This window comes from Rattus norvegicus, chromosome 7, assembly GCF_036323735.1.
Source record: "Rattus norvegicus strain BN/NHsdMcwi chromosome 7, GRCr8, whole genome shotgun sequence".
NCBI classification, from domain to species: domain Eukaryota; kingdom Metazoa; phylum Chordata; class Mammalia; order Rodentia; family Muridae; genus Rattus; species Rattus norvegicus.
This window is the reverse complement of record NC_086025.1, coordinates 74,036,661-74,059,914: the sequence shown is the minus strand read 5'-3', so window position 1 is coordinate 74,059,914 and position 23,254 is coordinate 74,036,661.

Genomic DNA, 23,254 nt, shown 5'->3' with positions numbered 1-23,254 from the left:
GACTTTGATCACAAAAGGCAGGCAGCTTGGTTAGTGAAATAGAGAACTACTATTTACACTTGTGTAAATCAGTGACCTGTCATGGGATACAACCCTACGGGCTGAGCCCAGCATGGGATTTGTTTCCATCACTTACTAGGCTACTCCACTGCACAAACTCAAGTTCAGTGTGTATTGTTCACACTGCACACAGTATGAGTAGCTCTCCAATAGTTACAAAATCAGTTGTAACTCAGTTTCTCTGCAGCTTATTTGCCTAGGTACTGGGTTAAGGCTAACAGCAAAGTAGTTTCCCAACACCATCTTTCTTGTTCATGCTCTAACTTCCTACCATACAATAGAGTGCACCCCACAGTTACTAAATGAATTGATTATAAACCACAACTCTTTTACTTTCCATTTAAATTTCACAAATTTGTTGAATATAAGCTTTGTACTAAAACATATCCCAGATCCCAGGAATAAAGGAAGGAAGCAAGAAAGCAGAGTCTCCCACCTGGAACTCGTGTTTTAGCATCTAGTCTCTTTGATTTCATCAATTCATTGGAATTTAGCTGAATTAAACTCAATTTACAATCAACCAAGTTAACTCAACTCATCCTCAATTCAGCTGAACTTTGTCCAGTACAGTTTCATTGAAGACAGTTCAATTCAACTCAGCATGTACAATTATATATGAATCAGCTGACATTAGCTCAGGATGTCATACTCAGATAAAAGACTGGGGACGGGAAGCATTGGATACCTCTTAATACTACACAGGATAGTTTGAATAAAGGACAGCTTCGCTGAAACATTTACTATTGTCTAATTTAAAGAAAAGCCCTAAGATTATATACAGATGTTTCAGTATATACAAGAAAACTCTTATTTGTTCACAATCAAAACATTAAAAATTAAAAAGCTGTTTTAAAAAACGTATGTTGAGGGATGAGTGGCAAATCAAGATACCCAGTATATGTGACTCACCAATTAGTAGTAATTTTGAGACTTAGGAATTATTTGTTACGTTTGAGATTGAATGAGTATGAGCTCTTACCCTTGAAAAGGGGCTCTCAAATGTACCATGTTCTTGTCCATTTTTCACATGTTGTGGTAGGGCTAGGATGCTGGTTGTTCTCCCTCCCAGTCTATCCTTATAAGAGCTCACTTTTGAGGGTATCAGTGATGTTATTTGGATCATTTTTTAACACTGAGCTTCCAAGATCCTAAAGAAAACAGGAAACTGGTTGTAAACTCCAGTTCCTTCTCCTCTGGCTCAGTCCTCCAGTGTTTGTACTGTAGAGTTATACTACATGGGCAGCTACAACTTATTCATCTTATAATCTAAAATGTGAAGTTTATCAGTCCAGCACTACAAGTACATTAATTACTTTCCTAGCATGTTGCCAGAGGATGACTTTATTTCTGGCCTGCTTCCCTTTTCCTCTCTAGCATCCAAAGCAAACAAGATTATTTTAAAAGTCAATTTTTTATTTTCTTTCTTCCTCTATATAAAATAAACAGACAGCATAAACGGTTATATCTTCTTTTAGCTTCAGATTCTTTCTGCATCCTTCTAGACTAGATTAGGAATTGTTACAGTGTGTTCCCTCTGCTTTATAGACTGACCGATCATTCTGTGATAGAGATTTTGTAACTATTCATCTTCTGTCCCATCTAACGGTTGCTATTGGATGGAGCAGGGCTTCATTCATGTCAGCCCTGCTTTTTTTTTCCTTTCTATTTCACCAGAATGAGCCTAGTTTCCTTCAGTTAGGAAACTTCTAGGAGAAATCACATAGAATGGCTACGTATTGGGTTTCTTTAGATCCAACAGTTTGGAAATACTTCAGAACCACAATCTGTACTCACCTGTATTTGATACTATAAGTATATTCTGGTTATTTTGGAAGGACGGTTGTGGAATGGACAATAGACGATATGTTGAATCAGTGGTAGGCATTGTGGGTAGAGGAAACCTTTCTTACAAGTTCTGGAAAACCAACTGCATCTTTGCAATTGTTTGTTAGGTAAAAAGGCTCTTACGTGAAAACCAACACTGTCTAAGGACAGAGACTATGAAAGATGGAACGGATGCGTGTCTTAGTTACTTTTCCGTCACTGTGATAACATATCTGATAAAACGCTGGAGAGGTGGCTCAGCACTTAGTGGTACTGGTCCTTTCTCATAGGAGCAGATCTCTAGTCTCAGAAACTACATGGTTCACAACTCTATTTGTAAATTCAGCTCCACCAGGCCCAATACCCTTTTCTGGCCTTTGTAGCTACATATATATGCACATGTGTATGGGTGCACACACATACACACACTCATACACACACACACACACACACACACACACACACACACACACACACACACACGCATGCACGAGGAATAAGTAAAAATTAAAATAGTTTTTAAAATACTCTGACAAAGCCCAGGAGCGGCAGGACCCCTGTCTGAGACACCGCCGGAACCTGAAGGAAACAGACCGGATAAACAGTTCTCTGCACCCAAATCCTGTGGGAGGGAGAGCTAAACCTTCAGAGAGGCAGACAAGCCTGGGAAACCAGAAGAGACTGCTCTCTGCACACACATCTCGGACGCCAGAGGAAAAAGCCAAAGACCATCTGGAACCCTGGTGCACTGAAGCTCCTGGAAGGGGCGGCACAGGTCTTCCTGGTTGCTGCTGTTGCAGAGAGCCCGTGGGCAGCACCCCACGAGCGAACTTGAGCCTCAGGACCACAGGTAAGACCAAATTTTCTGCTGCAAGAAAGCTGCCTGGTGAATTCAAGACACAGGCCCACAGAAACAGCTGAAGACCTGTAGAGAGGAAAAACTACACGCCCGAAAGCAGAACACTCTGTCCCCATAACTGACTGAAAGAGAGGAAAACAGGTCTACAGCACTCCTGACACACAGGCTTATAGGACAGTCTAGCCACTGTCAGAAATAGCAGAACAAAGTAACACTAGAGATAATCTGATGGCGAGAGGCAAGCACAGGAACCCAAGCAACAGAAACCAAGACTACATGGCACCATCGGAGCCCAATTCTCCCATCAAAACAAACATGGAATATCCAAAGACACCAGGAAAGCAAGATCTAGTTTCAAAATCATTTTTGATCATGATGCTGGAGGACTTCAAGAAAGATGTGAAGAACTCCCTTAGAGAACAAGTAGAAGCCTACAGAGAGGAATCGCAAAAATGCCTGAAAGAATTCCAGGAAAACATAAATAAACAAGTAGAAGCCCATAGAGAGGAGACACAAAAATCCCTGAAAGAATTCCAGGAAAACATAAATAAACAAGTAGAAGCCCATAGAGAGGAGACACAAAAATCCGTGAAAGAATTCCAGGAAAACACAATCAAACAGTTGAAGGAATTAAAAATGGAAATAGAAGCAATCAAGAAAGAACACATGGAAACAACCCTGGATATAGAAAACCAAAAGAAGAGACAAGGAGCTGTAGATACAAGCTTCACCAACAGAATACAAGAGATGGAAGAGAGAATCTCAGGAGCAGAAGATTCCATAGAAATCATTGACTCAACTGTCAAAGATAATGTAAAGCGGAAAAAGCTACTGGTCCAAGACATACAGGAAATCCAGGACTCAATGAGAAGATCAAACCTAAGGATAATAGGTATAGAAGAGAGTGAAGACTCCCAGCTCAAAGGACCAGTAAATATCTTCAACAAAATCATAGAAGAAAACTTCCCTAACCTAAAAAAAGAGATACCCATAGACATACAAGAAGCCTACAGAACTCCAAATAGATTGGACCAGAAAAGAAACACCTCCCATCACATAATTGTCAAAACACCAAACGCAAAAAATAAAGAAAGAATATTAAAAGCAGTAAGGGAAAAAGGTCAAGTAACATATAAAGGCAGACCTATCAGAATCACACCAGACTTCTCGCCAGAAACTATGAAGGCCAGAAGATCCTGGACTGATGTCATACAGACCCTAAGAGAACACAAATGCCAGCCCAGGTTACTGTATCCAGCATAACTCTCATTGACTGAGAAACCAAGATATTCCATGACAAAACCAAATTTACACAATATCTTTCTACAAATCCAGCACTACAAAGGATAATAAATGGTAAACCCAACATAAGGAGGCAAGCTATACCCTAGAAGAAGCAAGAAACTAATCGTCTTGGCAACAAAACAAAGAGAATGAAAGCACACAAACATAACCTCACATCCAAATATGAATATAACGGGAAGCAATAATCACTATTCCTTAATATCTCTCAATATCAATGGCCTCAACTCCCCAATAAAAAGACATAGATTAACAAACTGGATACGCAACGAGGACCCTGCATTCTGCTGCCTACAGGAAACACACCTCAGAGCCAAAGACAGACACTACCTCAGAGTGAAAGGCTGGAAAACAACTTTCCAAGCAAATGGTCAGAAGAAGCAAGCTGGAGTAGCCATTCTAATATGAAATAAAAACAATTTCCAACTAAAAGTCATCAAAAAAGATAAGGAATGACACTTCATATTCATCAAAGAAAAAATCCACCAAGATGAACTCTCAATCCTAAATATCTATGCCCCAAATACAAGGGCACCTACATATGTAAAAGAAACCTTACTAAAGCTCAAAACAAACATTGCACCTCACACAATAATAGTGGGAGATTTCAACACCCCACTCTCATCAGTGGACAGATCATGGAAACAGAAATTAAACAGAGACGTAGACAGACTAAGAGAAGTCATGAGCCAAATGGACTTAACGGATATTTATAGAACATTCTATCCTAAAGCAAAAGGATATACCTTCTTCTCAGCTCCTCATGGTACTTTCTCCAAAATTGACCATATAGTTGGTCAAAAAACGGGCCTCAACAGGTACAGAAAGATAGAAATAATCCCATGCGTGCTATCGGACCACCACGGCCTAAAACTGGTCTTCAATAACAATAAGGGAAGAATGCCCACATATACGTGGAAATTGAACAATGCTCTACTCAATGATAACCTGGTCAAGGAAGAAATAAAGAAAGAAATTAAAAACTTTTTAGAATTTAATGAAAATGAAGGTACAACATACCCAAACTTATGGGACACAACGAAAGCTGTGCTAAGAGGAAAACTCATAGCGCTGAGTGCCTGCAGAAAGAAACAGGAAAGAGCATATGTCAGCAGCTTGACAGCACACCTAAAAGCTCTAGAACAAAAAGAAGCAAATACACCCAGGAGGAGTAGAAGGCAGGAAATAATCAAACTCAGAGCTGAAATCAACCAAGTAGAAACAAAAAGGACCATAGAAAGAATCAACAGAACCAAAAGTTGGTTCTTTGAGAAAATCAACAAGATAGATAAACCCTTAGCCAGACTAACGAGAGGACACAGAGAGTGTGTCCAAATTAACAAAATCAGAAAGGAAAAGGGAGACATAACTACAGATTCAGAGGAAATTCAAAAAATCATCAGATCTTACTATAAAAACCTATATTCAACAAAACTTGAAAATCTTCAGGAAATGGACAATTTCCTAGACAGATACCAGGTATCGAAGTTAAATCAGGAACAGATAAACCAGTTAAACAACCCCATAACTCCTAAGGAAATAGAAGCAGTCATTAAAGGTCTCCCAACCAAAAAGAGCCCAGGTCCAGACGGGTTTAGTGCAGAATTCTATCAAACCTTCATAGAAGACCTCATACCAATATTATCCAAACTATTCCACAAAATTGAAACAGATGGAGCACTACCGAATTCCTTCTACGAAGCCACAATTACTCTTATACCTAAACCACACAAAGACCCAACAAAGAAAGAGAACTTCAGACCAATTTCCCTTATGAATATCGACGCAAAAATACTCAATAAAATTCTGGCAAACCGAATCCAAGAGCACATCAAAACAATCATCCACCATGATCAAGTAGGCTTCATCCCAGGCATGCAGGGATGGTTTAATATTCGGAAAACCATCAACGTGATCCATCATATAAACAAACTGAAAGAACAGAACCACATGATCATTTCATTAGATGCTGAGAAAGCATTTGACAAAATTCAACACCCCTTCATGATAAAAGTCCTGGAAAGAATAGGAATTCAAGGCCCATACCTAAACATAGTAAAAGCCATATACAGCAAACCAGTTGCTAACATTAAACTAAATGGAGAGAAACTTGAAGCAATCCCACTAAAATCAGGGACTAGACAAGGCTGCCCACTCTTTCCCTACTTATTCAATATAGTTCTTGAAGTTCTAGCCAGAGCAATCAGACAACAAAAGGAGATCAAGGGGATACAGATCGGAAAAGAAGAGGTCAAAATATCACTATTTGCAGACGACATGATAGTATATTTAAGTGATCCCAAAAGTTCCACCAGAGAAGTACTAAAGCTGATAAACAACTTCAGCAACGTGGCTGGGTATAAAATTAACTCAAATAAATCAGTTGCCTTCCTCTATACAAAAGAGAAACAAGCCGAGAAAGAAATTAGGGAAACGACACCCTTCATAATAGACCCAAATAATATAAAGTACCTCGGTGTGACTTTAACCAAGCAAGTAAAAGATCTGTACAATAAGAACTTCAAGACACTGAGGAAAGAAATTGAAGAAGACCTCAGAAGATGGAAAGATCGCCCATGCTCATGGATTGGCAGGATTAATTTAGTAAAAATGGCCATTTTACCAAAAGCGATCTACAGATTCAATGCAATCCCCATCAAAATACCAATCCAATTCTTCAAAGAGTTAGACAGAACAATTTGCAAATTCATCTGGAATAACAAAAAACCCAGGATAGCTAAAGCTATCCTCAACAATAAAAGGACTTCAGGGGGAATCACTATCCCTGAACTCAAGCAGTATTACAGAGCAATAGTGATAAAAACTGCATGGTATTGGTACAGAGACAGACAGATAGACCAATGGAATAGAATTGAAGACCCAGAAATGAACCCACACACGTATGGTCACTTGATTTTTGACAAAGGAGCCAAAACCATCCAATGGAAAAAAGATACCATTTTCAGCAAATGGTGCTGGTTCAACTGGAGGTCAACATGTAGAAGAATGCAGATCGATCCATCCTTATCACCCTGTACAAAGCTTAAGTCCAAGTGGATCAAGGACCTCCACATCAAACCAGACACACTCAAACTAATAGAAGAAAAACTAGGGAAGCATCTGGAACACATGGGCACTGGAAAAAATTTCCTGAACAAAACACCAATGGCTTATGCTCTAAGATCAAGAATCGACAAATGGGATCTCTTAAAACTACAAAGCTTCTGTAAGGCAAAGGACACTGTGGTTAGGACAAAACGGCAACCAACAGATTGGGAAAAGATCTTTACCAATCCTACAACAGATAGAGGCCTTATATCCAAAATATACAAAGAACTCAAGAAGTTAGACCGCAGGGAAACAAATAACCCTATTAAAAAATGGGGTTCAGAGCTAAACAAACAATTCACAGCTGAGGAATGCCGAATGGCTGAGAAACACCTAAAGAAATGTTCAACATCTTTAGTCATAAGGGAAATGCAAATCAAAACAACCCTGAGATTTCACCTCACACCAGTGAGAATGGCTAAGATCAAAAACTCAGGTGACAGCAGATGCTGGCGAGGATGTGGAGAAAGAGGAACACTCCTCCATTGTTGGTGGGATTGCAGACTGGTAAAACCATTCTGGAAATCAGTCTGGAGGTTCCTCAGAAAATTGGACATTGAACTGCCTGAGGATCCAGCTATACCTCTCTTGGGCATATACCCAAAAGATGCCTCAACATATAAAAGAGACACGTGCTCCACTATGTTCATCGCAGCCTTATTTATAATAGCCAGAAACTGGAAAGAACCTAGATCCCCTTCAACAGAGGAATGGATACAGAAAATGTGGTACATCTACACAATGGAATATTACTCAGCTATCAAAAACAACGAGTTTATGAAATTCGTAGGCAAATGGTTGGAACTGGAAAATATCATCCTGAGTGAGCTAACCCAATCACAGAAAGACATACATGGTATGCACTCATCGATAAGTGGCTATTAGCCCAAATGCTTGAATTACCCTAGATCCCTAGAACAAACGAAACTCAAGACGGATGATCAAAATGTGAATGCTTCACTCCTTCTTTAAATGAGGAAAAAGAATACCCTTGGCAGGGAAGGGAGAGGCAAAGATTAAAACAGAGACTGAAGGAACACCCATTCAGAGCCTGCCCCACATGTGGCCCATACATATACAGCCACCCAATTAGACAAGATGGATGAAGCAAAGCAGTGCAGACCGACAGGAGCCGGATGTAGATCGCTCCTGAGAGACACAGCCAGAATACAGGAAATACAGAGGCGAATGCCAGCAGCAAACCACTGAACTGAGAATAGGTCCCCCGTTGAAGGAATCAGAGAAAGAACTGGAAGAGCTTGAAGGTGCTCGAGACCCCAAAAGTACAACAATGTCAAGCAACCAGAGCTTCCAGGGACTAAGCCACTTCCTAAAGACTATACATGGACTGACCCTGGACTCTGACCCCATAGGTAGCAATGAATATCCTAATAAGAGCACCAGTGGAACGGGAAGCCCTGGGTCCTGCTAAGACTGAACCCCCAGTGAACTAGACTATGGGGGGAGGGCGGCAATGGGGGGAGGGTTGGGAGGGGAACACCCATAAGGAAGGGGAGGGGGAGGGGGATGTTTGTCCGGAAACGGGAAAGGGAATAACACTTGAAATGTATATAAGAAATACTCAAGTTAATAAAAAAAAATACTCTGACAAAGACAACTTATGGAAAAGGAAATTCTAGTTCCTAGTTCAGAGGTGCTGTCTGTCCCATTGAGGAAGTCAATGAGGCAGGAGCATGTTGCTTGGGCTCATTGTATTATGTGCAGTTAGATAGGACAACACTTATTTTGAAGTGTTGCTTGTCCACACTTCAAAACCTGATTTAAAGGAGCCCTGTTGCCTACCCTTATGATGTGTCTTCCCATCAAGTAGCAAATGGACACAATGCAGTACAGACATGCCCGAAGCTAAGAAAGTCTCTCACAGATATGCCTGGAGGCTTGTCTCCTAGGAGATTGCATAACCTATCAAGTGGACAATACTAACCCTTACAAAGCTCAATGTCAGCATATGCGTTTTACTAGAAAATACCAAAAAATGTGCTTTTTACAATAGGCTGCTTTTGTTATATAGAATCAGAGTAAGAATTCTGAGGTTAACATCTTCTATGGTCTTTGTATGCAAAGAAGTCAATTCGCTTTTAGTTTTACTTTTAAAAAAGTTCTTATTTCATTACAGTTGCAAATGTAAGAATACGTATTCTCTTTCAAGAAGTCATTATTTGAGTTACTTTCCACATAGTCTATTTAAAATTCTGGCAAATTTGACCAACCCCCTAATTGCCTTTAGACAATACTTGGTTTCATTTACATTTCATAAATTTATATTTCTGAGCAATTGGGCCATCTGAATTCATAAATAAATTCTTCTTTAGTTCTTGTGTAACTTTGGCTTATCTGATAATTTGGACATAAAGGATGAAAACGGAATGCTCCCCTGCACTTCATACATACAAATTAAAGTGAAATACATGGTGAAATTGCTATCTAGTGTGCTGAAGCCTCTTCATGATGCATGGTGCACAGCGCATGAAACCACAGTGTACATAGACGATTTAACAAAAAGGTATAAATGCTTTAGAGTGGATTTTATCGAGCTTTTATATACTTGTAAGCACCGTCAGTGTTATGGGGTATCTACAAAGAGCATATTTTATATCATTTTCACTAGTTTTGCTGGTATCTCTGTAATTTTGAGATTGCTTCATAAGATGTTAGAAGCTATTCTTTTATGGACAGAAATAAAGGACAGCCAAAGGGCTAGTAGAATCATGAAGGACTCGCTATCCCTACGCCACAGATGACACGACCTTAAGACAGATATGGTCTAACCCAATTATCTTTCCTTTCTTAGACTTCACATCTTGGTTTGTTTAATTATGGAAATGCCATTTTAAAATAAGTAATAGTACTAAGTTTTATTCTTCTGTTGCTAGAGATTGAACCTTGACCCTGGTATACAGCAGGTAAATGATTAATTATTGAGCTATATCCTTCACGCCCTGGACCTAAACCTAAGCTAAACAGATTTTTTTGACATTCTTTAATACCTTTTATTCTGAAAGAAGAACAAAACAGCAGCAGCAGCAGCAGCAGCAGCAACAACAACAACAACAACAACAACAACAACAACAACACTGGGTTGCAATTTTAAGTGAGTTGCAACCCTGAGGTCATTTCAGCATTCTGTGAGTGACTTTTCTTTTTCACTGATTTAAGGGAAACATGACATTCTCTGCTCAGAAACTCATATGTGTGTATTAAGAAGAAGTGATTCAATCTTCATTATATATCCCCTCCAACTCCTTGAGAAAATATGATCATGAGATTTAGGATCACCCCCAAATGTTAGTCCTTACACTTCTGATTTTGTTAAATTAAGCTCTACCATGGATGTCCAACACAAAATAGTCTGGTGGTATGATCTGGGGAATTATGATTTACAATGGAATCAGAGACATTGTCTGTGAGTAATTTCTGAGCCACATGTGATTTTCAGTGAGATGAACATATAGAAGACACACATCATTTCCTGTAAAGTGTGTTCTACTACTGTTCTTTTAAAACCACACAGATTTCTGATGCCTGGAGTTAGGGCACTAGATGCTGCCTAGAGCTGAGACTTTGGGGTCCCTGGGATTGAAAGCTGCTGTGCCAGTCCCAACACCCATGCCTGTCTAGGAACTGCACCATTAGCAGGCACTGTCTTCTTTGGTTCCTCAACAAAGGATTATAAGTCACATGCACCTGTGCATGCCTGTGTACACTCAGCTCTTACTCCATTGGAGTAAATTTCTTATCTATGTAGACCTTTGTTCTCACCGAATAGAAGCTTGAGACTCATGCTAAAATACAGGAAACTCAGACGATAACTTCTTGCTGAAACTGTCTTTAAGTTGTAGTAGGGAACTGTAGAAGAGCAAAGCAAAAGCTAACTTTCTAAATGATCAGAAAATATCATAGTATAAATGAGAAAAACACCTTGTTTAGTTATGAGCCTTTCTAATATCAATGATATTTTCAAAGCTTTTCAAAATCTTTAAAAATGAAATTTTACCACAAGGACTTTTCTATCACTCTCAAACTATTTCCAAATTAAATAGTATGTAAAGACTTCAGACTTACGTAATTCAAGCCAGCAGATAAACAAAATTATTTTCAACTTAACATAAAATATCTATGAAGCTCCAGGTTGGGGGGGGGTGGTAATAAAAGTCGTGAGCATAGATGAACTCTACTAGACAATTGATGTCTCAAGTCTGGGTACCAACCCTTGGGCAAATGGAGATGTAGGGCAGGGAATGGCACTGATGCTGTGACATTCTCATTGGCAAGATTACCATGAGTAGACTGAGAAACACAAAGAACTCTGAAACATTGCATCACTGGATTGTGATTCTAATGGTCTCCCCAAGACAAGACAAAGCCAAGCTAAAGATCTTCCTTGGTTGTGAGACAGATCAGAGAAGCTCTCCCCTTTGTAGCAGTAGAATAAAGGAAGACATTCTCAAGTGTTCTTAAATACTATTAAGTACTGTTAAATGCTATTAAATTGTTACTTCTGTATTATCCTTACAATAAGAGTTCACGGTATGTATTCTTGGTGTTTCCTGCCAATGGGCAGCACTGCTTTTAAAAAAGCCATTTGCTATCCTATTCTTTAATCCTAGAAGTTTTCAACAAGCAACCAGGAGTTAGTGGAAGAGACCCTTTTCAGGCAGTCAGCTGGACTGCTCTCATGGCAACTCAACTGTAGCTGTAGAGTTCTTCCATGGCTGTAGCAGAAGACAAGATTTCATTAGGGATACTCCACATAAACTATTTGGGCCTTGAAAAACACAATGCCTCACAGGACAATATCCGAGGAGCTCTAGATGGTTCTACAGCCATCTTCATGCTTGTCAGAGAGGGAAGGCTTTCCATGATGGGCCAGCATTAGTCAGATCACAGTCCTTCATTTGCACTTTTTGCAATGGGTAGTACAATTGCCCTTGCCAAATGACACTCTTGGTTACATACTCAGGCAGTTCTTATTACTTTTTCAGTCAGTCATGAGATGCCCTCCTATGCTATCCACTGGTATAGCAACACTGGGGTTTATTACAAGACTTCTTGACTTCTCTCTATTTTTTTTCTCTTTTCCTTGTAAGACCATTATCATTGGTGGATCAGGATGAACTGATAACACAGAGAGACTTCAAAAGTATCAATGGAGTGGTCATAGCAGCAATAAAGTCGGTGAACAGCTATGCTCTGGACAAAGTGGCAGGAAGATGTCTGAAGCATTCTAGAGAGTAGTGGAGGGAGGAACCTTTGGAACAGGGACAGCATATTGGCACTATGATTAGACAGACATGAGGAAACATCTACTTAACTTAGAAGAGGACCTCACAACAGACATGAGTACCACCAAATTCCAAAGTGGTGTGAATCAGTGAGTTTATTGGGGCTACTTACATGGGTGTAGGTGAGGAGTTACTACAGCAATAGAAATGACTTGAATACAGGTACATCATCAAAAAGTCACCTCAATGTGAGTCACAGTTATGAAAGCTGGAGACTTAGAGCATAACCTGCAAGTCACTCAACAGATGAGAGTGTCCTTTCCAGGTAAAAGTTGTTCTGAGCCTCTGCTAGACAGCTCATCTGCTCTCTGCTTCTTTCAGGAATCATGGCTGGTCTGAGAGCATCACTCAGCAGCCCTCACTGATTATGTACTCTTGAGGAGAGAGGGACCTAGTAAATCTGCTCAGCATCAAGAACTTCCTGAAGCTTTTGATTTATTTACTCCCTGCACTTGCCTGTGGGATGGGATGTTTCACCTCCCATTGGGACATCATTCTTCATCTTAAGGATTTTGCTGTTAAGATGAAGTCTAAAAAAATTTTTCCCTCAGAAAGTTTCTACAAAACACAAAAACAACAAGGGATGGGGGAGCACAAAGGCATAGGAGCCAAGACTGAAGAAAACTATGCTGTTGGCAAAGAGCAAAGGGACCTAAGCCAGATGATTAGTAAAGAATAGAAATAAGTCACATGGTTTTCCTTCTTGGGGAAAATATTCTTAAATATTTTATTCTATTTCATGTACTGTCAATGAAACTGTTTCCTAAATTTCTTTTTTCAAGTAGATTTTTTAAAAACATTTTATTAGATGTATTTCTTTACTTACATTTCAAATGTTATTCCCCTTCCCGGTTTCCTGTCTATAGCCCCCATTCTCTCCCCCATTCCCTCCCCCATAGGGGTATTCCCCTTTTCATCCCCCTTACTGCCCCCATATTCCCCTGCACTTGGGGTCCAACCTTGGCAGGACCAAGTGCTTCCCCTTCTACTGGTGCCCCAACAAGGCTATTCTTTGCTACCTATGCAATTGGAGCCCTTGGTCAGTCCATGTATAGTCTTTCAGTAGTGGTTTAGTCCCTGGAAGCTCTGATTGGTTGGCGTTGTTGTTCTTATGAGGTTGCAAGCTCCTGTAACTCAATACTTCCTCTAATTCCCCCAAAGGGGGTCCTGTTCTCAGTTCAGTGGTTTGCTGCTAGCATTGACCTTTGTATTGGACATGCTCTGGATGTGTCTCTCAGGCGAGATCTATTTCTGGTCCCTTTCAGCATGCATTTTTTAGCTTCATCAATCTTATCTAGTTTTGGTGGCTGTATATATATGGGCCACATGTGGGGCAGGCTCTGAATGGCCATTCCTTTAGTCGCTGCTCAAACTTTGCTTCCATATCCCCTCCTATGGATATTTTTCCCCCTTTTAAGAAGGAGTGGGAGCATCTACTTTTTGGTCATCCTTTTTCTTGAGCTTCCTGTGGTCTGTGGATTGCATCTTGGGTAATTCGAGCTTTTTGGCTAATATCCACTTATCAATGACTGCATACCAAGTGTGTTTCTCTGTGATTGAGTTACCTCACTCAGGATGCTATTTTGTTTCTTTCTCTCTTTCTTTCTTTCTTTCTTTCTTTCTTTCTTTCTTTCTTTCTTTCTTTCTTTTTTTTATTAACTTGAGTATTTCTTATTTACATTTCAAATGTTATTCCCTTTCCCGGTTTCCAGGACAACATACCCCTAACCCCTCCCCCTCCCCTTCTCTATGGGTGTTCCCCTCCCCATCCTCCCCCCATTACCGCCCTCCCCACAACAATCACGTTCACTGGGAGTTCAGTCTTAGCAGGACCAAGGGCTTCCCCTTCCACTGGTGCTCTTACTAGGCTATTCATTGCTACCTATGAGGTTAGAGTCCAGGGTCAGTCCATGTATAGTCTTTGGGTAGTGGCTTAGTCCCTGGAAGCTCTGGTCGCTTGGCATTGTTGTTCATATGGGGTCTCGAGCCCCTTCAAGCTTTCCAGTTCTTTCTCTGATTCCTTCAACGGGGGTCTTGTTCTCAGTTCAGTGGTTTGCTGCTGGCATTCGCCTCTGTTTTTGCTGTATTCTGGCTGTGTCTCTCAGGAGAGATCTACATCCGGCTCCTGTCGGTCTGCACTTCTTTGCTTCATCCATCTTGTCTAATTGGGTGGCTGTATATGTATAGGCCACATGTGGGGCAGGCTCTGAATGGGTGTTCCTTCTGTGTCTGTTTTAATCTTTGCCTCTCTATTCCCTGCAAGGGTATTCTTGTTCCCCTTTTAAAGAAGGAATGAAGCATTCGCATTTTGATCATTCGTCTTGGGTTTCATGTGTTCTGTGCATCTAGGGCAATTCAAGCATTTGGGCTAATAGCCACTTATCAATGAGTGCGTACCATGTGTGTTTTTCTGTGATTGGGTTACCTCACTCAGGATGATATTTTCCAGTTCCCTCCATTTGCCCATAAATTTCATAAAGTCATTCTTTTTGATAGCTGAGTAATATTCCATTGTGTAGATGTACCACATTTTCTGTATCCATTCCTCTGTTGAAGGGCATCTGGGTTCTTTCCAGCTTCTGGCTATTATAAATAATGCTGCTATGAACATAGTGGAGCATGTGTCTTTGTTGTATATTGGAACATCTTTTGGGTACATGCCAAAGAGAGGTATAGCTGGATCCTCAAGTAGTGCAACGTCCAATTTTCTGAGGAACCTCCAGACTGATTGGAGTGGTTGTACCAGTTTGCAATCCAACCAACAGTGGAGGAGTGTTCTTCTTTCTCCACATCCTTGCCAGCATCTGCTGTCACCAGAGCTTTTTATCTTAGCTATTCTGACTGGTGTGAGGTGGAATCTCAGGGATGTTCTGATTTGAATTTCCCTGATGACTAAGGATGTTGAACATTTCTTTAGGTGCTTTTTGGTCATTCAATAATCCTCAGCTGAGAATGATTTCTTTAGCCCTGTACCCCATTTTTAATAGGGTTATTTGCTCTCTGGAGTCTAACTTCTTGGGTTCTTTGTATATTTTGGATATAAGCCCTCTATCAGATGTAGGATTGGTAAAGATCTTTTCCCAATCTGTTGGTTGCTGTTTTGTCCCAATGACAGTGTCTTTTGCCTTACAGAAGCTTTGCAGTGTTATGAGGTCCCATTTGTCGATTCTTGATTTTAGAGCATGAGCCATTGGTGTTTCTACAGGAAATTTTCCCCAGTGCCCATGTGTTCAAGATTCTTCCCCACTTTTTCTTCTATTAGTTTGAGTGTATCTGGTCTGATGTGGAAGTTCTTGACCCACTTGGACTTAAGCTTTTTACATAGTGATAAGGATGGATCGATCTGCATTCTTCTACATGCTGACCTCCAGTTGAACAGCACCATTTTTTGAAAATGCTATCTTTTTTCCATTGGATGGTTTTTAGCTCCTTTGTCAAAGATCAAGTGACCATAGGTGTGTGCGCTCATTTCTGGTTCGTCAGTTCTGTTCCAGTGATATATCTGCCTGTCTCTGTACCAATACCATACAGCTTTTATGACTATTGTTCTGTAATACTGCTTGAAGTCAGTGATGGTGATTCCCCCAGAAGTTCTTTTATTGTTGAGTGTAGTTTTCACTATCCTGGGTTTTTTGTTATTCCAAATGAATTTGCAAATTGCTTTTTCTATCTCTATAAAGAATTGAGTAGGAATTTTGATGGGGATTGCATTGAATCTGTAGATTGCTTTTGATAAAATGGCCATCTTTACTATATTAATCCTGCCAATCCATGAGCATGAAAGATCTTTCCATCTTCTGATATCTTCCTCAAATTCTTTCTTCAGAGACTTGAAGTTCTTGTCATACAGATCTTTCACTTGCTTGGTTAAAGTCACACCAAGATATTTTATATTATTTGGTGCTATTATGAAGGGTGTCATTTCTTTAATTTATTTCTCAGACTTGATCCTTGGAGTAGAAGAAGGCTACTGATTTGTTTGAGTTAATTTTATACCCAGACACTTTGCTGAAGTTGTTTATCAGGTTAAGTAGTTCTCTGGTGGAACTTTTAGGGTCACTTTAGTACACTCATCTGCAAATAGTGATATTTTGATTTCTTCCTTTCCAATTTGTATCCCTTTGACCTTCTTTCACTGTCTGATTGCTCTGGCTAGGACTTCGAGAACTATATTGAATAAGTAGGGAGAGAGTGGGCAGCCTTGTCTAGTCCCTGATTTTAGTAGGATTGCTTCAAGTTTCTCTCCATTTAGTTTGATGTTAGCTACTTGTTTACTGTATATTGCTTTTGCTATGTTTAGATATGGACCTTGAATGCCTGATCTTTCCAGGACTTTTATCATGAAGGGTTGTTGAATTTTGTCAAATGCTTTCTCAACATCTAATGAAATGATCATGTGGTTGTTATCCTTGAGTTTGTTTATATAGTGTATTACATTGATGGATTTTTGTATATTAAACCATCCCTGGATCCCTGGGATGAAGCCTACTTGATCATGATGGATGATATTCTTGATTTGTTCTTGGATTCGGTTTGTGAGAATTTTATTCATTATTTTTGTGTCAATATTCATAAGGGAAATTGGTCTGAAGTTCTCTTTCTTTGTTGGGTCTTTGTGTGGTTTAGGTATAAGAGAAATTGCGGCTTCATAGAAGGAATTCGGTAGTCCTCTGTCTTTTTCAATTTTGTGGAATAGTTTGGACAGTATTGGTATGAGGTCTTCTATGAAGGTCTGATAGAAGTCTGCACTGAACCCATCTGAACCTGGACTCTTTTTGGTTGGGAGACTTTTAATGACTGCTTCTATTTTTTTAGGAGTTATGGGGTTGTTTAGACGATTTATTTGTTCCTGATTAACTTTGGTACCTGCTATCTGTCTAGAAAATTGTCCATTTCCTCCAGATTTTCAGGTTTTGTTGAATATAGGCTTTTGTAGTAGGATCTGATGATATTTTTAATTTCTTCACATTCTGTTGTTATGTCTCCCTTTTCATTTCTGATTTTGTTAATTTGGATACACTCTATGTGACCTCTGGTTAGTCTGACTAAGGGTTTATCTATCTTCTCAAAGAACCAGCTCCTGGTTTTGTTGATTCTTTGTATAGTCCTTTTCATTTCTACTTGGTTGATTTCAGCTCTGAGTTTGATTATTTCCTGCCTTCTACTCCTCTTGGGTTTATTTATTTTTTCTTGTTCTAGAGGTTTTAGGTGTGCTGTCAAGCTGTTGACATTTGCTTTCTCCTGTTTCTTTTTGCAGCCACTCAGAGCTATGAGCTTTCCTCTTAGTACCACTTTCATTGTGTCCTATAAGTTTGGGAATGTTGTATCTTCATTTTCCTAAAATTCTAAGAAGTCTTTAATTTCTTTCTTTATTTCTTCCTTGACCAAGTTGTCATTGAGTAGAGCATTGTTCAACTTCCATGTATATGTGTGCTTTCTGTCATTATTCTTATTGAAGAACAGTCTTAGTGCGTGATGATATGAGAGGATGCGTGGGATTATTTCTATCTTTCTGTATCTGTTGAGGCCTGTTTTGTGACCAATTATATGGTCAGTTTTGGAAAAGGTTCCATGAGATGGTGAGAAGAAGTTATATCCTTTTAATTTAGGATGGAATGTTCTATAAATATCTGTTAAATCCATTTGGTCCATAGCTTCTGTTAGTTCCCCTATGTCTCTGTTTAATTTCTTTTTCCATGATCTGTCCATTGATGAGAGTGGGATGTTGAAATCTCCTACTATTATCATGTGAGGTGCAATGTGTGCTTTGAGCTTTAGTAAGGTTTCTTGTATGAATGTAGGTGCCCTTGCATTTGGAGCATAGATATTTAGGATTGAGAGTTCATCTTGGTGGATTTTTTTTTTTTGATGAATATGAAGTGTCCTTTATCTTTTTTGATGACTTTTGGGTGAAAGTCAATTATATTTGATATTAGAATGGCAACTCCAGCTTGTTTCTTCCGGCCATTTGCTTAGAAAGTTGTTTTCCAGCCATTTACTCTGAGGTAATGTCTGTCTTTGTCTCTGAGGTGTGTTTCCTGCATGCAGCAAAATGCTGGGTCCTCATAATATATCCACTACATTAGTCTAAGTCTTTTTATTTTGGAATTGAGTCTGTTGATGTTGAGAGGTATTAAGGAATAGTGATTGTTGCTTCCTATTATTTTCATTGTCAGAGGTGGAATTATGTTTGTCTCTCTTTTGGTTTCATTGCAATGAAATTATATTCTTGCTTTCTGTATCATGTAGTTTCTCTCCTTGTGTTGGAGTTTTCCATCTATTGTACTTTGTAGGGCTGGATTTGTAGAAAGATATTGTGTAAATTTGGTATTGTCATGGAATATCTTGGTTTCTCCATCTGTGTCAATTGAAAGTTCTGCTGGATACAGTAACTTGGGCTGGCATTTGTGTTCTCTTTGGGTTTGTATGACATCTGTTCAGGATCTTCTGGCTTTCATAGTTGCTGGTGAGAAGTCTCTTTTAATTCTTATAGGTCTGCCTTTATATGTCACTTGACATTTTCCCCTTATTGCTTTTCATATTCTTTCTTTGTTTTGTGCATTTGGTGTTTTAACTATTATGTGATGGGAAGAATTTCTTTTCTCGTCCAATCTATTTGGAATTCTGTAGGTTATTTGTATGTTTATGGGCATCTCTTTCTGTAGGTTAGGGAAGTTTTGTTCTATAATTTTGTTGAATATATTTACTGGCCCTTTAAGTTGGGAGTCTTCACTTTCTTCTATACCTATTATCCTTAGGTTTAATCTTCTCATTGTGTCCTAGATTCCTGTATGTTTTGGGCTAGGAGCTTTTTGCATTTTACATTATCTTTGACAATTGTGTAGATGTTTCTATGTTATCTTCTGCCCCTGAGATTCTCTCTTCTATCTCTTGTATTCTGTTGGTGATGTTTGTATCTACGGCTCCTTGTCTCTTCCTTAGGTTTTCTATATCCAGGGTTGTCTCCCTTTATGCTTTCTTTATTGCTTCTATTTCCATTTTCAATTCCTTCACCTATTTGGTTGTGTAATTCTTTCAGGGATTTTTGTGTTTCCTCTCTAAGGGCTTCTACTTGTTTACTGTGTTTTCCTGCATTTCTCTAAGGGAGTTCTTTATGTCTTTCTTAAAGTCCTCCATCATTATCAAAAAATGTGATTTTAAGTCTAGATCTTGCTTTTCTGCTGTGTTTGGATATCCAGTATTTTCTTTGGTGGGAGAACTGGGCTCTGATGATGCCAAGTAGTCCTGGTTTCTGTTGCTTATGTTCCTTCGCTTGCCTCTAGCCATTGGGTTGTCTCTGGTGTTTGCTTGTCTTGCTCTTTCTGAGAATGACTTGACCCTGTTGTAGGCCTCTGTGTCGGCACTCCTGGAGAACTATTTTCCTATTTTCTTTCAACCTTTCCTGAGAACTGGTGCTCTGATTTCAGGTGTGTCGATGCTCCTGAGACTGTCTTCCAGCTCTAGGTATGGGCAGGAATCAAAGGTCCTGCCCCTGATTGTCTGTAGGTCCTTGCACCCAGCAGGCACAGTTGGCACTATGTGATTCCCTCTTGGGACTGGACTGCGGGCAGAGGGTAGCTTCCTCTGACTTCTCAGGAGTATCCACACTTCTGAGGGTCCAGCTCTCTCCCCCATAGGATTTGGGTGTAGGGAGCTGTTTGGCCAGTTCAATTCAGTCCTGGGAACAGACCAGAACCATGGGTACTGGCAGCTGTCTGTTTCTATATCACTGTGTCCAGAGGCACTGTGTAGTTTCCCCTTGTACCAGGGATGTGGGCCGAGGTGGCAGTCTGTCCTGAGTTTACAGGATGTTTGCACTCCTGAGTAGTCCACTCTCTTCCCCATGGGTGACATAGATTTTTATTGTTATGTATAATAGGCTTAAGTGTTTTTATTTCCTGCTTTAAATATTTTAATAATTATATTTTATGTGTATGCATATGCAAATATGCACATTCATTTACTGAAGAACTCCTGGTATCTGATGGCTGCTGGGAAGAAAGTGTCAATTTTCTTCAGGGATGTGGTTCCGTGAGGCTATCTGTGTCCTACCTGACATTCGTGTGTATACAGCAGCACTAAGTGGACTTGGGATTTTATGGACGTGGGAAGGAATAATGGTGGGGTTTATATAGGAGGACATGGGAGTGAATTTGATCAAGTGAATTTCATACATGTGTGGAATTTTTAAACAATGAAAGTAGATAAACTGTTATATAGCATCACACAGTAGAGCAAAATGAGGGTAATACTTAGTGGTTCAGTAGGGTGTGATGTCAAGAGAACTGTGTTCAAAATGAAAGTCTAGCCTACTAACTATTAATTTCGTAACAATAATGCAAAATTTACTTTTCACGATAAGTCACCTGACTTAAATCCATTAAAGAATTTTAAGTTAAATTTTTGATCCTTGACAGTTGGCTTTAAGAGTCAACACACTATGTCACAGTAATCATGAGAAAGTAACTTAGTACTTCTAAACACTTAAATTTCCTTCTTCATAACGTGGGAGAAGTTAAATGTCCACTATTAATGGCTGTCATGAGAGTTTAATTAGAAATTCCATATAACACTTGCTAGCATTATGAAGAGCTGAATGTTACTTCTGAGTATCACAGTAATAGTGAATGTTCCATTTTATTCAGCACAGCACAGCAAGTATTTGAGTCATGGAACACCTTTTTTTTTTTTTTCCATCAAGATAGTTAATGTTCTCTATGCTGATTTTGGTTGGAGCTTAGAGGATTTCTATACCCCTTTTATTGTGTAATTTGAAATAATGTATAAGCTCCTTGAATTCAGAGGCAAATGAAAATTTATGCCAATGAAAAAAAAAAACACTTCCAGATTTCAAGAATCCCATAAGGCGTCTATGGACAGCACATATCCATGACACAGCACCTAATTTTGTATCCTAAGAGCCAAACGTAACACACTCTATTATAGGAAAGAACCAAACCCAAGCCTATTTTAAGCAATACATACTCTAACTTCTAAGGCTATCACGTATGAGCTTAATCTCAGTAGTAGTAGTATTAATAGCTGAGAGTTAATGAAATCTTACCACATTCCAGACAATGTGCTTTACACAGAGAATCTTGTAAAACCCCTTTTCGAAGATATTGTAAATGTCACCAATACTACAGAGTTACAGATAAGAAATGGGAGGCTTAGAGGTGTGTGTGTGTGTGTGTGTGTGTGTGTGTGTGTGTGTGTGTGTAACTTAAATACAGCAGAAGACATTTTAGATTTGGGAGTAGAAATTTGAAACAATTCAGAATCAATATATAAAGTGGAATACATTAGTGACTTGCAGATGGGACCTAAATCACCTATATATCTTTCCTCCAAACCTAGAATAGCTATAAATGACATTCTTTCCATTATGAGAAGAAAATGTCTCAAAACCAAGTTTTCTCAGGCTTGTAGAAATCTTTATTTTGCTTATGAAGTGACTTATTTCACAGTAGTGGATACATTATCACCATGGGCTCTTTTTCTCAGCTTCAGTGAACTCGGGTCACTTGTGCTTTTCTCTATACAGTATGCCAGATGCAAAGTGAACATCTATTTTGATTTTCTAGGATATAAAACATTTATTAATTTTCATAATGAAAATATGAAAAATGTGCAAAGATAATTTTTTCTCACAAAGGTATGAGTTGATTCAGTTCTTTTCCTTTTACCAGAATTGTATGTCTCAGTATAGGAATGTTTTTGTAAAATATGTTTATAAAAGATTTGTTTTTTGTAAAGCTCTAAAAGAAAAGTACAGTGAAATGCTCCTTAAATTTGCCTTCTGCTTCAATTAAACTGTTTATTAGCACTTTTAATTTTCAATGATCAAATAGCAGAAGGTAAAACTTTTGACTAGAATAAGATTATTTTTCTGTTACTAAATAAATAAATTTTACATGGAAGGTAAAAATAATTAATTGTTCACAATTATTTCTTTTATTTCATATGCAAATAATCACTTTGTAAATAAAATATCAGTGTGATGAGGTCTTCTAAAATATGGTCTCTCTCTCTCTTTCTCTCTCTCTCTCACCCTCCCCATACATGCACACATACAAACATACAAATAATGTTTAGAAAACCACCTTAACATCAATATATAGTGGATAATGGATTTGGATAAAAGTGTACCAGTGCATTATTAAATATGAAATACACTTTCATGCCACACATTGGTTCGGCACAATAACATGACCAAAGTTCCATGAGTCACTAGGTCCATGATTCATGAGAGTTGGTTAGTTTGTATATGCAAGTGATGCAAATACAAAGGGAAATGCCTGAGATGAATGACAGTGATTTCCCAAAGTCAGTTCCTGAAAATATCTGCCTGTCGATGTCACTAGCCTATTAGTCGACTGCTAATCAATGACAGGAGATCTGCAAGTGGGTAATAACTGCTACAGAATGAGCTAAAATGAACCAATATTCAATATTTCTATTGAGAGAGTTTTAATTTGAAAAGAAAAATTGACTCAAATAAGCAATGCAGTAATAGATATTGTTGACATGTGTGTGCTCAGGTTTCCATGCTACCTGGAGCCAATAGAGTATGGGTGAGTAGAAGTCCTTTGATCATAGTTGTGCCTGCTTCTGTGACAGAGCCAAGTACTCCACCAGTGGCAGCAACTTGTCTACTGTTTATGTAGGACATAGGACATGGGCTGGCTGTTCTACTCAAATGTACTTGGTCCTTCCTTTAAGCCCCTGCTTACACTGGGTGCTCTGTCTCCCTTTCTGTACCTACCTATACCGTAAAAACATGTTGTTTCATCTAGGG